Source organism: Grampus griseus (genome assembly GCF_964374135.1).
Source record: "Grampus griseus genome assembly, chromosome: 4".
Classification (NCBI taxonomy): Eukaryota; Metazoa; Chordata; class Mammalia; order Artiodactyla; family Delphinidae; genus Grampus; species Grampus griseus.
Genome location: NC_138997.1, coordinates 123,065,723 through 123,079,655, shown reverse-complemented (window position 1 = coordinate 123,079,655; position 13,933 = coordinate 123,065,723). Strand labels below are relative to the sequence as shown.

Here is a 13,933-nt window from a genome sequence, read left to right as displayed (position 1 = left end):
TGAGCTTGCCATGGACGAGACCATACATGTAGGTCAGCTTGCCAAGGCTCAGTTTCATCTATTGTATTTCCCTCCCTTTCCTAACTGGCTGAGAATTACCGTAGTCCCAGGATATCTCATAACTATGCCCATCCAAATTTAACATGGGCATCATTCTAGCATTTTAAAGAAATCCTTTAATAATTTATCAATATGTAGTGAATAAGTTTCAATATGTACTGAATTCATGCTCCAAATTGAAGTTTCTCAAAAATCTGTCTCACCTTTCCTTTTTAAATTATCTATTATTATGCAACAAAGCTGATTACTGAGCTACCTCCAGAATGTTACTGACCTTCTCCCCGTATCTTGGCTTCAGCTGACAATTCTTTCTTAATGAGGCAAAACCAACTACCTGCCCTCCTAATACTATAATCATATTCTTATTACAAGACCCAGTTGAAATCTTACCTTCCCACCAAAGAGATTTATTTAAGGGCAGCCCCCCTAGGCTGAGGTAAGAGGACAGAATGCTAGGCAGTAGAAGCTACACTAGAAGAAAGTTCCACAAAGGAAGCGACCTCAAACATAACAGACTATAAAGGTCTCTTGAGAGTCAAGCCATAAAGAGCATATCCTTATCCTTTGTCCAAAAGACCTTGTAGACTTTACTTCTTTGTCAGACAAAAAAACCGCTTTTATTATAGCCAAAAAGCATTGTTTATATTACCCTAAATTCCCTTTTAATTAGTTATGGCAAGATCAGAAGCAATGCAAATGAAAATGGCATAAAACACAGCCTATCACTTTTAGAAGTGCTAATGAATGCCCCGTGGATTTTTTTTTAATTGCATGAGAACAGACAAGGAAATGTCTCCATAAAACTGTTGCTTCTCAGGGCGAAGTGTTAATGCTATGCAAATTAAAATTTGAAAGTCTACTTAACTGAAATCAGCAACACCAAGAGTTGTGCATATGGAAAACACAATTCTTCAGCCCTGAGAAGGAGCTGTCCAAGCTTTGATAGCTATATATATCTCTAGCTTTAGCCATTTAAGGGAATGCTCTAATTTTATGTTGCAAAGTAAGCAAGGAGTTCTAACAGACTTTGAAGAGATTTTCCCTGGTTGGGAACATGGTGGGGTGGGGAGGGAGGGCTAACCTGATTTCTCTCCTTGAGAAAATTTCATAAAGGCTAAAGAACTCTTGAGAAGTGGACATAACTGCACATGCATGCCCTTAAGAAACTTTTCATCTAATGTGATTCTTAAATTTCTCCATTAGACAAATGTGATTTCTTAAAAGTTGGAAATGAAATATTTTGTATTTGACTATAGATATTAAGACACATATTAAGTAGCATCCTTATTCTTCTCTTTACATAATTTAAATGTTTAAAAAGCAGTTACATTCCCATTCTTCTTCTCATTCCTTACCAGCTTCAGACAAAAGATTTTAACCATGTTACTCTCTGACAGCACAGTTAAAAGAAATCATTTTTCACAGTGTGTGTAATCTTTATAAATTTTAGCTTGGTGTTAACTAAGAGAAAGCCTGAGGCTTTACAAGCTTGAAAAGATATATTGCTCTGTTAAGAACTAATAGATATGTATTATGAATATATTGCTTTGGGTAACCAGCTAGAACACTGAAGAAAACTTAACAAGAATAGGAGTATTTTACATAAAGAAATGCAAAATCAGCAACTTAAGCTTTAAAAAAGCCTTTTAATTTACTTGGAGTAACATTTACTATACGGAGTGATTCACCATTTTTCAGAAGTATATATCAGTTTCATTTACTCAAGAAATATTTACTGAGCATCTGTCAGGTGCCCTCTGTGCAAGAAGCTGTAGAACTTAAAGAAGAAACAGAGACACGTGCTTGACCTCAGAGAGCACCGTCCCACAAGGAAGACCATGGATCTAAAGATCAGTGGCATGCTGTGATACAAGCTATTTACACAATACTATGGGGAATGGAGAAAGCAAACATTTGGGAAGCTGTGATGGTGAACAAAATGGATGTTTGAAGAAAATTTCGTAGAGATAGTGACCTTTGAGCTAGATAGACCTTGAAAGATGAGAATGATTTCAGAGAAATAAGAGAAAGGTCAGTCTGGACAATGAGATCAGACTGATGAGAAAAGCCAAAGTTGCAGGGACACAATGTACCCTTCAGGGACTTTAAGTACTCTAGTACTATGCTTCTCACAGTGTGGTCCAGAGACCAGCAGAAACAGCATCCCCTGGAAGCTTGTTAGGAATGCAGAACCTCAGCTCTTCTGAATTAGGGTCTGCGTTTTAACAAGATCCCCTGGTGAGCGGTAGGCACATTAAAATTCAAGAAGCACTAGTCCAGAGTCTATGGTAAATGGGAGAAGAATGATGCGAGAGATGAAGATGCAAAGACAGATGGGCGTCCCTGATATATGCCATGAAGTTTATACTGATTAGAAGGACTTAAAGGGTTTCTTGAGCAAAGGAATGATGTACTCTGTGACTTAAAAGACAATTCTAGTAGCAATATGGAGATATGTTTGTGTGGAGAGGGAACTGGACACAGGAATATCAGTTACGGGGCTACAATAACATAAGAATGATAACTACTATTTATTAAGTGATTACTACATGTCAGACATCATGGTATAAAGCTTATATTTTACACATGTTATTTTAATATTCCCATAATCCCCATTCTGCCCATGAGAAAATATGTAGGAAAGGTTTTTAAAACTTTTCCAAAGTCATACAATAAGTAAGCTGCAGAAGAATTCTAACCTCAGCCTAATTTCAGATTTTGAGTTCTACCTCCAAAATCCACTCCAAATCCATCTACTTCACTTTATCTCACCCTAATATATAATACCACCATTTTATGAATTACTGCAGTAGTCTATCAGCTTCCATTCTTGCTTGCTACAGTCTTTTATGCAGCAGCCCAAGTGATCTTTTAATAACAGAAATCCTCTATTTAGTATCAAACATTTAATAAAATGTAATTTTTTAACCACAGCCCACAAATCTCTAATAATTTGGACCCTGTCTTATATCTGATATTTCATCTTGTAACACACTCCACCATCACCGTAGTCTGTCACACTACACACTGAATGACAGTAAGCTTTTTCCCTCTCAGGATTTTGCACTTAATAGTATGCTTTGCTTAGGTCACTCTTGTTTCAGCTCTTTGCATGATGACTGGCTCCAAATCAAAGACAATTTGTTGATCTCAGTCGGCAGAAATCACCTCTCATCCCATGTCCCCGGTATAACTGTTTGCATGCCAGCTGCTGAGACCCTCCCTCCTCTTTCTAAGGGCATTAGAGTATCTTGTTGGCTCCATTCAGTGGCTATTTTCACAACTGAATAAAAGTTATCAGCATAATTTTCCATTTCCCGTTTTAGAAACAAAATAGCAAGTCGTGGGAGAGTAAGTGGGGAACCAGGGGATAGTAATAATGTATATTAAAACAACTTCTCCTCAACTATAATAATTCTCATTTGGAATTAAGCCTGAAGACCAATAGTTACCTAGCAGCATGCTTTTTCCAAGCTGGTAGAGAAGCTCTTGACTGAATACTACTCAGTAATCTGTCTTCATCTAGGATGTAAGGATGAAAGATCAAGAAGAATGTGCATTAAATTCATATTAAAATTCTCTATGCATACCACTCTGCAATCTAAAATCAGTTTGTGTACCTTTTATCTTATTTGATTACACACTACTCATATGAATTAAACATTGGGCAACCAGAATTCTCTACTGGGTTACTCTCATCACCATATATTCTCTTATTCCTCTTTATATTAAAAAAGAAAAAACCTCTTGAACCCACTTCTCTTCAGAAGCGACCACATTATGTGGTTCTCTTTGCACCAAAACTCCTCTAAAGACCTCTTAAGTCTACTCCAGTCTGGCTTTTGCCTGCACCATTCCACAGAAACTGCTCTTGGCAACTTTGATGAAATTGATTAATTCTTTACAACACCCAAAGTATCACATCTCACACAGAGGAAAAAGGTAATCTGAACAGTCCTATATCTATTAAAGAAATTGAATTTGTCCTTAAAAGCCTTCCAACAAAGAAAACTCCAGGTCCAAATATTTTCACTGCTAAATCTACCCAACCTTTAATAAATAAATAATATAGGGACTTCCCCTGCTGGCACAGTTGTTAAGAATCTGCCTGCCAGTGCAGGGGACATGGGTTCGAGTCCTGCTCCGGGAAGATCCCACATGCCACAGAGCAACTATGCCCGTGTGCCACAACTACTAAGCCTGCGCTCTAGAGCCTGCGAGCCACAACTACTGAGCCCACATGCTGCAACTACTGAAGCCCATGCACCCAGAGCCTGTGCTCTGCAACAAGAGAAGCCACCACAAGGAGAAGCCCATGCACCACAACAAAGGGTAGCTCCCGCTCGCTGCAACTAGAGAAAAGCCCACGCTCAACAACGAAGACCCAATGCAGCCAAAAGTAAAATAAATAAACATTTAAAAAAAGAAAGAAAGAATATAAATTATATACAACTTGTTGCAGACAGTAGAAGAGGAGAAAACATTTCCCAATTCATGTTATGAAGGTGGCATTACCCTGAGACCAAAACCAGGTGAAGGCATTATGAGGAAAGAAAAGTACAGACCAATATCCTTTAGGAACACAGGTGTAAAATTCTTCAACAAACTATTAGCAAACCCAACCCAGCAATAAATAAAAAGAATGGTGGATCATGACCAAGTAGGGTTTACACCAGTATGTAAGGCTGGTGGCAAGATTAGAAAAAAAAAATCAACCAATGGGACTTCCACTTCCATTCAAGACTGAATAAGAGGGGTTAGATTTACATTCTCTCTTCAAACAACTGAAAAAAACAGACAAAATATATGAAACAACAGCACTCAAAACTTTGGATACCAGGCAATGAAGGACAGTGATCCTTCAGAGACAGGGAAAAGTTGAGGTGAGCCCTTTGATTACCTAGCTTACTGCCTGAAAAAAGTTTCCAGGGTATTGCACAGGGAGGGGAATGTCAGAGAGAGCCCAGATATCTCCCTGAGTTAGGAGGCAGAGCTGGGTGTCCAGGAAAATGAAGATGGCTAAAATTTTCATCATAGAGTACTGGAAGGGACAATGTTTTACAAAGAGAGAACTCCTGAGATCTGCAGAAGTTTTTGCTGAGTATTCAGTGGAGTCCCGATCAGTACATACAAAGTGAGGAAACTACCTGAGGCCAGAAAAGAAAAGATTAGAGCGAGCAGCGTTAGGAGGCCAAACAGGGTCAGGAATAATGTCTGTCCCAAATGTCAGAGTGTAAAATCTCATTATTAAGGGTCATTGTTCAGAGTACTAAGAAGGGTCCTGCCTCACTAGTTGGGGTGAATTAACTCTAGGCTAAATACAACTTAGTTTCACCTAACAAAGCTTAAAAGCAAGATCCACGTAGGATCAAATGGTTTCCAACTGTCTCCTAAAACAAGCTCAAGAATACCTTAAAGAAATACGAAAATAGAAACACCCAAGGTAAAATTCACAATTTCTTATATCAAATTTTAAAATTACCAGGCATACAAAGAAGCAGGAAAATATAATCTGTAATGAGAAAAAAATCAATCAATGATAACTGATACAGAAATGACAAAGATGATAAAATCGGTTCACAAGGCCATTAAACCAGTTACAACTGTATTCCATATGTTCAAGCAGTTAGAGAAGAGTTTGAAAGTAAGTAAAACATAGAAGTTATAAAAGTAGCCCAAATGGAACGTCTACAGGTTAAGATTATAGCATCTAAGAGGAAAAATACATGAGATGGAATTAATAAATTATACACTGAAAAAAAAAATTAACAAACTTGAAGGCACAGCAACAGAAACTATCCTAAATGAAATATAGAGAGAAAAAAGATTGAAAACATTAACATAACAGAGTATCCATTAACTGTGGGATGCCTACAAGCAGCCAATATGCATGTAATCAGAGTCTCCAAAAGGCTGGGAGGAGGAAATATTTAGAGCAATAGTGGCTGAAAATGTACCGAACTTGATTAAAATCATAAACACATAGATCCAAGAAACTTAACAAACCCCAAGAATAAGAAACATGGAAGAAAAAAGGAAAAAACTACACCAAGGCACATTATAATGAAATTACTTAAAACCAGTGCTAAAGGGAAAATCTTAAAAGCAACCTGAGGACACAGACAATATACAGAGACACAAAGATAGTGATGACAGATTTCTTGAAGAAAACAATGCAAGCTAGAAGACAAGTGCAGCAACATCTTTAAAGTACTAAAAGAAAAGTATGATAAACTTGAGGTTCTTTACCCAGGAAAAATATCATACAAAGCAACAAAGTAAAATAAAAACTTTTTCAGGCACACAAAAGCTGAAAGTTTTCATCACTACAAAAAATGTTAAAATCCTTCAGGCAGAAGTAAAATGATACCAGATGCAAACCTGTATCTACACGATGGACTGAAGATCATTGGATCTGGTAATCACGAGGGTAAATATAAAGAAAGTTGCTAACATACAAACAGCACATACAACTCAACAACAAAAAAATAAACAACCCAATTGAAAAATGGGCAGAAGACCTTAATAGACATTTCTCCAAAGAAGACATACAGATGGCCAGTAGGCACATGAAAAGATGCTCACCGTCACTAATTATTAGAGAAATGCAAACAAAACTACAATGAGGTACCATCTCACATTGGTCAGAATGGCCATCATTAAAAAGTCTATAAATAACAAATGCTGGAGAGGGTATGGAGAAAGGGAACCCTCCTACGTTGTTGGTGGGAATGTAAGTTGGTGCAGTCACTACAGAAAACGGCATGGAGGTTCCTTAGAAAACTAAAAATAGAGTTACCATATGATCCAGCAATCCCACTCCTGGGCATAAACCCGAACAAAACTATAATTCAAAAAGATACAAGCACCCCTATGTTCATAACAGCACTGTTTGCAATAGCCAAAACATGGAAACAACTTAAAGGTCCATCAACAGATGAGTGGATAAAGAAGATGTGGTACATATATACAATGGAATACTACTCAGCCACAAAAAGGAACAAAATAATGCCATTTGCAGCAACATGGATGCAACTAGAGGTTATCATACTAAGTGAACTAAGCCAGAAAGAGAAAGACAAATAACCATGATATCACTTATATGTGGAATCTAAAATATGACACAAATGAACCTATCTGCAAAACAGAAACAAACTCACAGACATAGAGATCAGACTTGTGGTTGTCAAGGGGGAAGGGGAGAGGCAGAGGGATGGACTTGGAGTTTGGTATAGGTAGATGCAAACAATTACATTTAGAATGGATAAACAACAAGGTCCTACTGTATAGCACAGGGAACTATATCCAGTCTCCTGGGATAAACCATAATGGAAAAGAATATTAAAAAAGAAGATCAGGAACAAGACAAGGTTGCCCACTCTTGCCACTCTTATTCAACATAGTTTTGGAAGTTTTAGCCACAGCAATCAGAGAAGAAAAGGAAATAAAAGGAATCCAAATCGGAAAAGAAGTAAAGCTGTCACTGTTTGCAGATGACATGATACTATACATAGAGAATCCTAAAGATGCTACCAGAAAACTACTAGAGCTAATCAATGAATTTGGTAAAGTAGCAGGATACAAAATTAATGCACAGAAATCTCTGGCGTTCCTATACACTAATGATGAAAAATCTGAAAGTGAAATCAAGAAAACACTCCCATTTACCATTGCAACAAAAAGAATAAAATATCTAGGAATAGACCTACCTAAGGAGACAAAAGACCTGTATGCAGAAAATTATAAGACACTGATGAAAGAAATTAAAGATGATACAAATAGATGGAGAGATATACCATGTTCTTGGATTGGAAGAATCAACATTGTGAAAATGACTCTACTACCCAAAGCAATCTATAGATTCAATGCAATCCCTATCAAACTACCACTGGCATTTTTCACAGAACTAGAACAAAAAATTTCACAATTTGTATGGAAACACAAAAGACCCCGAATAGCCAAAGCAATCTTGAGAATGAAAAAAGGAGCTGGAGGAATCAGGCTCCCTTACTTCAGACTATACTACAAAGCTACAGTAATCAAGACAGTATGGTATTGGCACAAAAACAGAAAGATAGATCAATGGAACAGGATAGAAAGCCCAGAGATAAACCAAAGCACATATGGACAGCTTATCTTTGATAAAGGTGGCAGGAATGTACAGTGGAGAAAGGACAGCCTCTTCAATAAGTGGTGCTGGGAGAACTGGACAGATACATTTAAAAGTATGAGATTAGATCACTCCCTAACACCATACACAAAAATAAGCTCAAAATGGATTAAAGACCTAAATGTAAGGCCAGAAACTATCAAACTCTTAGAGGAAAACATAGGCAGAACACTCTATGACATAGATCACAGCAAGATCCTTTCTGACCCACCTCCCAGAGAAATGGAAATAAAAACAAAAATAAACAAATGGGACCTAATGAAACTTCAAAGCTTTTGCACAGCAAAGGAAACCATAAACAAGACCAAAAGACAACCCTCAGAATGGGAGAAAATATTTGCAAATGAAGCAACTGACAAAGGATTAATCTCCAAAGTTTATAAGCAGCTCATGCAGCTTAATAATAAAAAAACAAACAACGCAATCCAAAAATGGGCAGAAGACCTAAATAGACATTTCTCCAAAGAAGATATACAGACTGCCAACAAACACATGAAAGAATGCTCAACATCATTAATCATTAGAGAAATGCAAGTCAAAACTACAATGAGATATCATCTCACACCAGTCAGAATGGTCATCATCAAAAAATCTAGAAACAATTAATGCTGGAGGGGGTGTGGAGAATAGGGAACACTCTTGCACTGCTGGTGGGAATGTGAATTGGTTCAGCCACTATGGAGAACAGTATGGAGGTTCCTTAAAAAACTACAAATAGAACTACTATATGACCCAGCAATCCCACTACTGGGCATATACCCTGAGAAAACCATAATTCAAAAAGAGTCATGTACCAAAATGTTCATTGCAGCTCTATTTACAATAGCCCGGAGATGGAAACAACTTAAGTGCCCATCATCGGATGAATGGATAAAGAAGATGTGGCACATATATACAATGGAATATTACTCAGCCATAAAAAGAAATGAAATTGAGCTATTTGTAATGAGGTGGATGGACCTAGAGTCTGTCATACAGAGTGAAGTAAGTCAGAAAGAGAGAGACAAATACTGTATGCTAACACATATATATGGAATTTAAGAAAAAAAAATGTCATGAAGAACCTAGGGGTAAAACAGGAATAAAGACACAGACCTACTAGAGAATGGACTTGAGGATATGGGGAGGGGGAAGGGTAAGCTGGGACGAAGTGAGAAAGTGGCATGGACATATATACACTACCAAACTTAAGGTAGGTAGCTAGTGGGGAGCAGCCACATAGCACAGGGAGATCAGCTCGGTGCTTTGTGACCGCCTGGAGGGGTGCGATAGGGAGGGTGGGAGGTAGGGAGACGCAAGAGGGAAGAGATATGAGAACATATGTATATATATAACTGATTCATTTTGTTGTAAAGCAGAAACTAACACACCATTGTAAAGCAATTATACTCCAATAAAGATGTTAAAAAAAAAAGAATGTATACGTGTGTATAACTGAGTCACTGTGCTGCACAGCAGAGATGGGCACAACACGGTAAATCAACTACACTTCAATAAAAAAAGAAAATTTTTAAATTATTATTTTATTATTATTAATCTTTCAAATATAATCAACCATTCAAAGTAAAAATGGTGACAACGTATTAGGTGCTTAATAAGATATCTAGAAGTAAACTGTATGATGACAGTAGCAAAAAGGCAGAGAGTAAAGTAATGGAAGTATATTATATTTATATTCTCATTCTGTATGTAAAATAGGTTATCACTCGGAGGTAGACTGTGATAAGTTAAAGCTGTATAATACACACTCTAAAACAACCTAGCAAGTAAGATGGCCAAGAGTTACAGCTAATAAGCTAACTATGGAGGTAAAATGGACTCCAAAAAAAGTATACAATTAATCCATTAGATGACAAAAATAAAAAAGAGGGAAGAGGAATACTGTGCATATTTGATATAACAAATTAATTTTGGAATTTCACAATACTAATTTCTTGCTCTTAATGCACTGACTTATATTTACAAAGATATAATTTTCTCTCTACCTGCTATATTATAATCACTTCAAATGTCACAATCAGTTATATAAACATGTAAATCAACACATTTTTTTATGGACTACATTATATTCTAAATTATATTTGTTTCCAAGCCTAACCCAAGATTCTTTTTTTGCATCATTCTCAAACATTCTCAAGCAATTCTCAGATTGTTATCTCTATAGAAAATTAAAAATATAAGACAGATATGTCAATGCCTCATAAAACAAAGTGGGAGCATATCCTCTAATTTACACCCAGCCTCCACATAATATGGTAGGAACATTCTTCAGTGGCATGAAGAATGTTAACAAATGGTCATTTCCATTTTCTGTTCTATAATTCAGACTGGAGGGGAAAAATCATGAAAGTTAAATGGAGGAAATTTGATTTGACCTTTGTAACTAAACTTTCTGTTATCCAAATCTGAACGTCTTCACTGACTAGTAGGTTACCTATATAGCAGAAACAATTATCATCAGGGATGAGACTAGACGTGCTACTGGTACTTTCCTCTGATGATTGCTCTGTCTTCTGAATCAGCTGCCTCTGAGCTAACTAAATACCTCAGCCTTAAAAGTGGGGGTGGACTGGGGGGCACTGAAATTACCTCTCACATATTGATGGACAGAGGATATATATCTACTGGGAGGGAGTTCCATTTACCTGGCTTCAGGTTTTATGTAGAAGTGCATCTACTGAAGTAACTAACCTTTCTGACTTCTGCTCCAACCAGGTGAGGAATGATGTACCTGACTGGAAAGTTTGGGGGAATCAACTGGGCCATTCAATATAAGCCATTCCTCTTTCAGTGACAACCTGACCTCAGGAGCCATGCACAGCTCTCTGTGATGGAGTAAGGGACCTGCCATAAGAGTGACGCTTGTGCTTGTCAGCTGTGCCAGTGGCAAGGTGGGTAACCGTGTCTAAATTGGGGGTGCATACCTATTTGGCCATAGATCTTAAGAAATCCAAATTGTTATTTAACTAGGCAAAATTAGTAGACTTATTAATGAACAAATAACAACTAGTGGAGGCCTATATTATGAAGAGAATAAGTTTCATTTTGGGGTTAAATAAGGTAGAAACAACACTCAGTGAACACATGGAAGCCAGAGACTAAGAGTTTAATTTAAAAGGACAATCTCTGGAGTTCTCTGATTCTAGAAATCAGCTTTCTTTTTAATAAAAGTGATATATTAAGTGATTAGTTTCTTCTCTTGGGAGCCTACATCTGTCTCTATATTGGTTCCAGACTCAGGATGGGGAGAAGGGATGAAGTACTTATTGATCCACTCAGACTCCAACATCTTGGTAAACGGGCAGGCAACCTTGAGAAATAAATAAGAAATGGATGAGGGAGGGGACAAAATATCATGGGAAACCAGTGTTTTGATCAAGGCTGGGGCTTTACTGTGTTAGGCCATGTGGGTTTTCAAGCCTGAGTGGGGCACAGAGTCAGACAGGTAACTTGAGACTCTTTTGGCAGCTTTGGCTGACCTTGCAGGTGTAGCTGAGGCAGGGATTAAGTGTTTTTCGGCATTGTTGGGTGGAATAATATTTGCAGCTTTTATTGTGTCTCTGAGCCAATTCTTCAGACCTGCAGTGTGAAGTCCAAGAGTAGATGTATGGCATGGCCTTAAGACGTGGCTACTAGGTAGGCCTTGTCCACTTCCAAGATGTGTCACCTGCTCTGGGACCCTCAGGTCACTGTTCTTGGTGTGAGCCCCACACAGCAACAGAATGGGGGGGAAAGCTCTTTAGAGAGAGGAAAACTGTGTCTTTTCCACATGGTCCATTTGAGTCACAGAGTCTTTAGTAGCAGATGAAAATGCACCCCAGAGGGTTCTGTTGCCTACACGAAATAAATGAAGAACGTGAGCAAAACAGAGGAAGTTATGAAGAGTTCTTTGACAATGATTATAACTACCTACGGCACTTGAAAGAATCACCTGGGCCCTATGGGCTTAAATTCAAAATACCTTCAGCGTAACAGGAGAGATGAGAAAGAGGAAACTTTAATAATTCTAGGCCATGGATTTACTTTTCCTTAATCAGAGTTTGCATCAGAATTTAAGGAAGGTATTGAATTGGTAAATAGAACAGCTGCTATTTTGGGTCCTCAACTGGATTTGGATCCTGACGTTGTTGCAGCTCTTGGTGATGATGTGAAAATGATTTTATCCTTCAGGCTGATGAGGAACAAGAGACGAAGAGGGAATAGATGGAAAGAAATCTAAAGCTGAAAATGGCAGTGAGTGGAAAGATATGGATGGGAAGGAAAGTGATAGGGAGGAATGATGACTATGATTTTTTTTTTTTTTTCTTTTTGTGGTACACGGGCCTCTCACCGTTGTGGCCTCTCCCGTTGCGGAGCACAGGCTCCGGACGCGCAGGCTCAGTGGCCATGGCTCACAGGCCCAGCCGCTCCGCCGCATGTGGGATCTTCCCGGATGGGGGCACGAACCCGTGTCCCCTGCATCGGCAGGCGGACTCTCAACCACTGCGCCACCAGGGAAGCCCGATGACTATGATTTTTAAAGCCCGTTCGCAAATGAAGATGATTTCGTCTGCCTGTGCAAACCTCGTGAAGTATAGGAAGCCATTTTTTTAGGAAGAAGAAATAAAAGGTCACTTCATAGAGAATTCTATTACTTCCTCAGTCGCGAGAAGAAATGAGCAGCTGACCCTACATGAGCAGTTTGAGAAGTTTTATGAGCAATTAAGATAATAACAAGATTGGAGTGCCAGATAATGCCAAATTGGAGGATTCCATTCATGTATCAATAGATAGCAATCGGTTACATGAAGTTTTTAATGACGAATGCAAAGAGAAGGCAGAGAATTGTATGAAGTTGAATACACTTTAAGACTCTGAGGATGAAGGTCTGCCAGTTAATGATATTGATGAGTCTGAGGAAGAAGAGATGGTTTCTCTAGTTCTAGAAGAAGCAAAAGAGAAGTGGGATTGTGAATTCATTTGTAGCACATGCTCACATTTATTCAACCATCCTTAGCTTATCAAATATTAACCAAAGCCCAAACAAATCCAAGTATTTAATAGGACAGGAATACCTCTCAATGGCTTACCAGAGAAAGGACTCACAGCAAAACAAGTTAATAAATGCAGATGATTAATGGCAATGATCTACTTAAGGTATCAACTCAACCACGTTCTAAAAATGAAAGCAAAGAAAATAAAAGAGCAAGAAAGCAAGTTATAAAAGAAGAGCACAGGGAACAGAGAGCAGAGAAGAAAGCTAACAAATTAGCCTTCAAACTGACGAAACGAGAGCAGGAAAACGAGTGCTGCATTTGAAGAATGTTGAGGGTCCAGAGTTATAAAAATGGGACATTTAAGAAAAGGCACATCCCCCATTAAGGACTCCTCATTATGTTCAATCATGAATTACAATCTTCAAATGAGAAAACTCTGTAATTTTAATTGATAGGTACTGAAAAAACAAGTGTAGTATTTGAACTAATTTTATAGCTCAATTATAAAATAATTGTAGAACAAGTTTTCCCTGCTGACCATCAGGTACATCCTGCCATAGTTTTATTTTAATTGTAATGTCTATTTACATTGTTTTGAAGGTTTAATTAAATTTAACGTTATGCTATAAACTTTACATTATCGCTAAAATAAATAATTTCATGAATGTGAAATGTTTGGATAAATTATTAGAAAATATCTTCATGACTTAAATCCAAAGGCAACAAA

General features: G+C 37.8%; 1 pseudogene across 1 annotated transcript; it reads left to right on the top strand.

The window, feature by feature from the left end:
• The first annotated feature begins 5,623 nt into the window (after positions 1–5,623).
• On the top strand, positions 5,624–13,554 carry LOC309822315 (protein LTV1 homolog; annotated as a pseudogene). The gene is made up of 2 exons: positions 5,624–5,704; positions 12,824–13,554. The product of its transcript is annotated as a protein LTV1 homolog (transcript).
• The last annotated feature ends 379 nt before the right edge of the window (positions 13,555–13,933 follow it).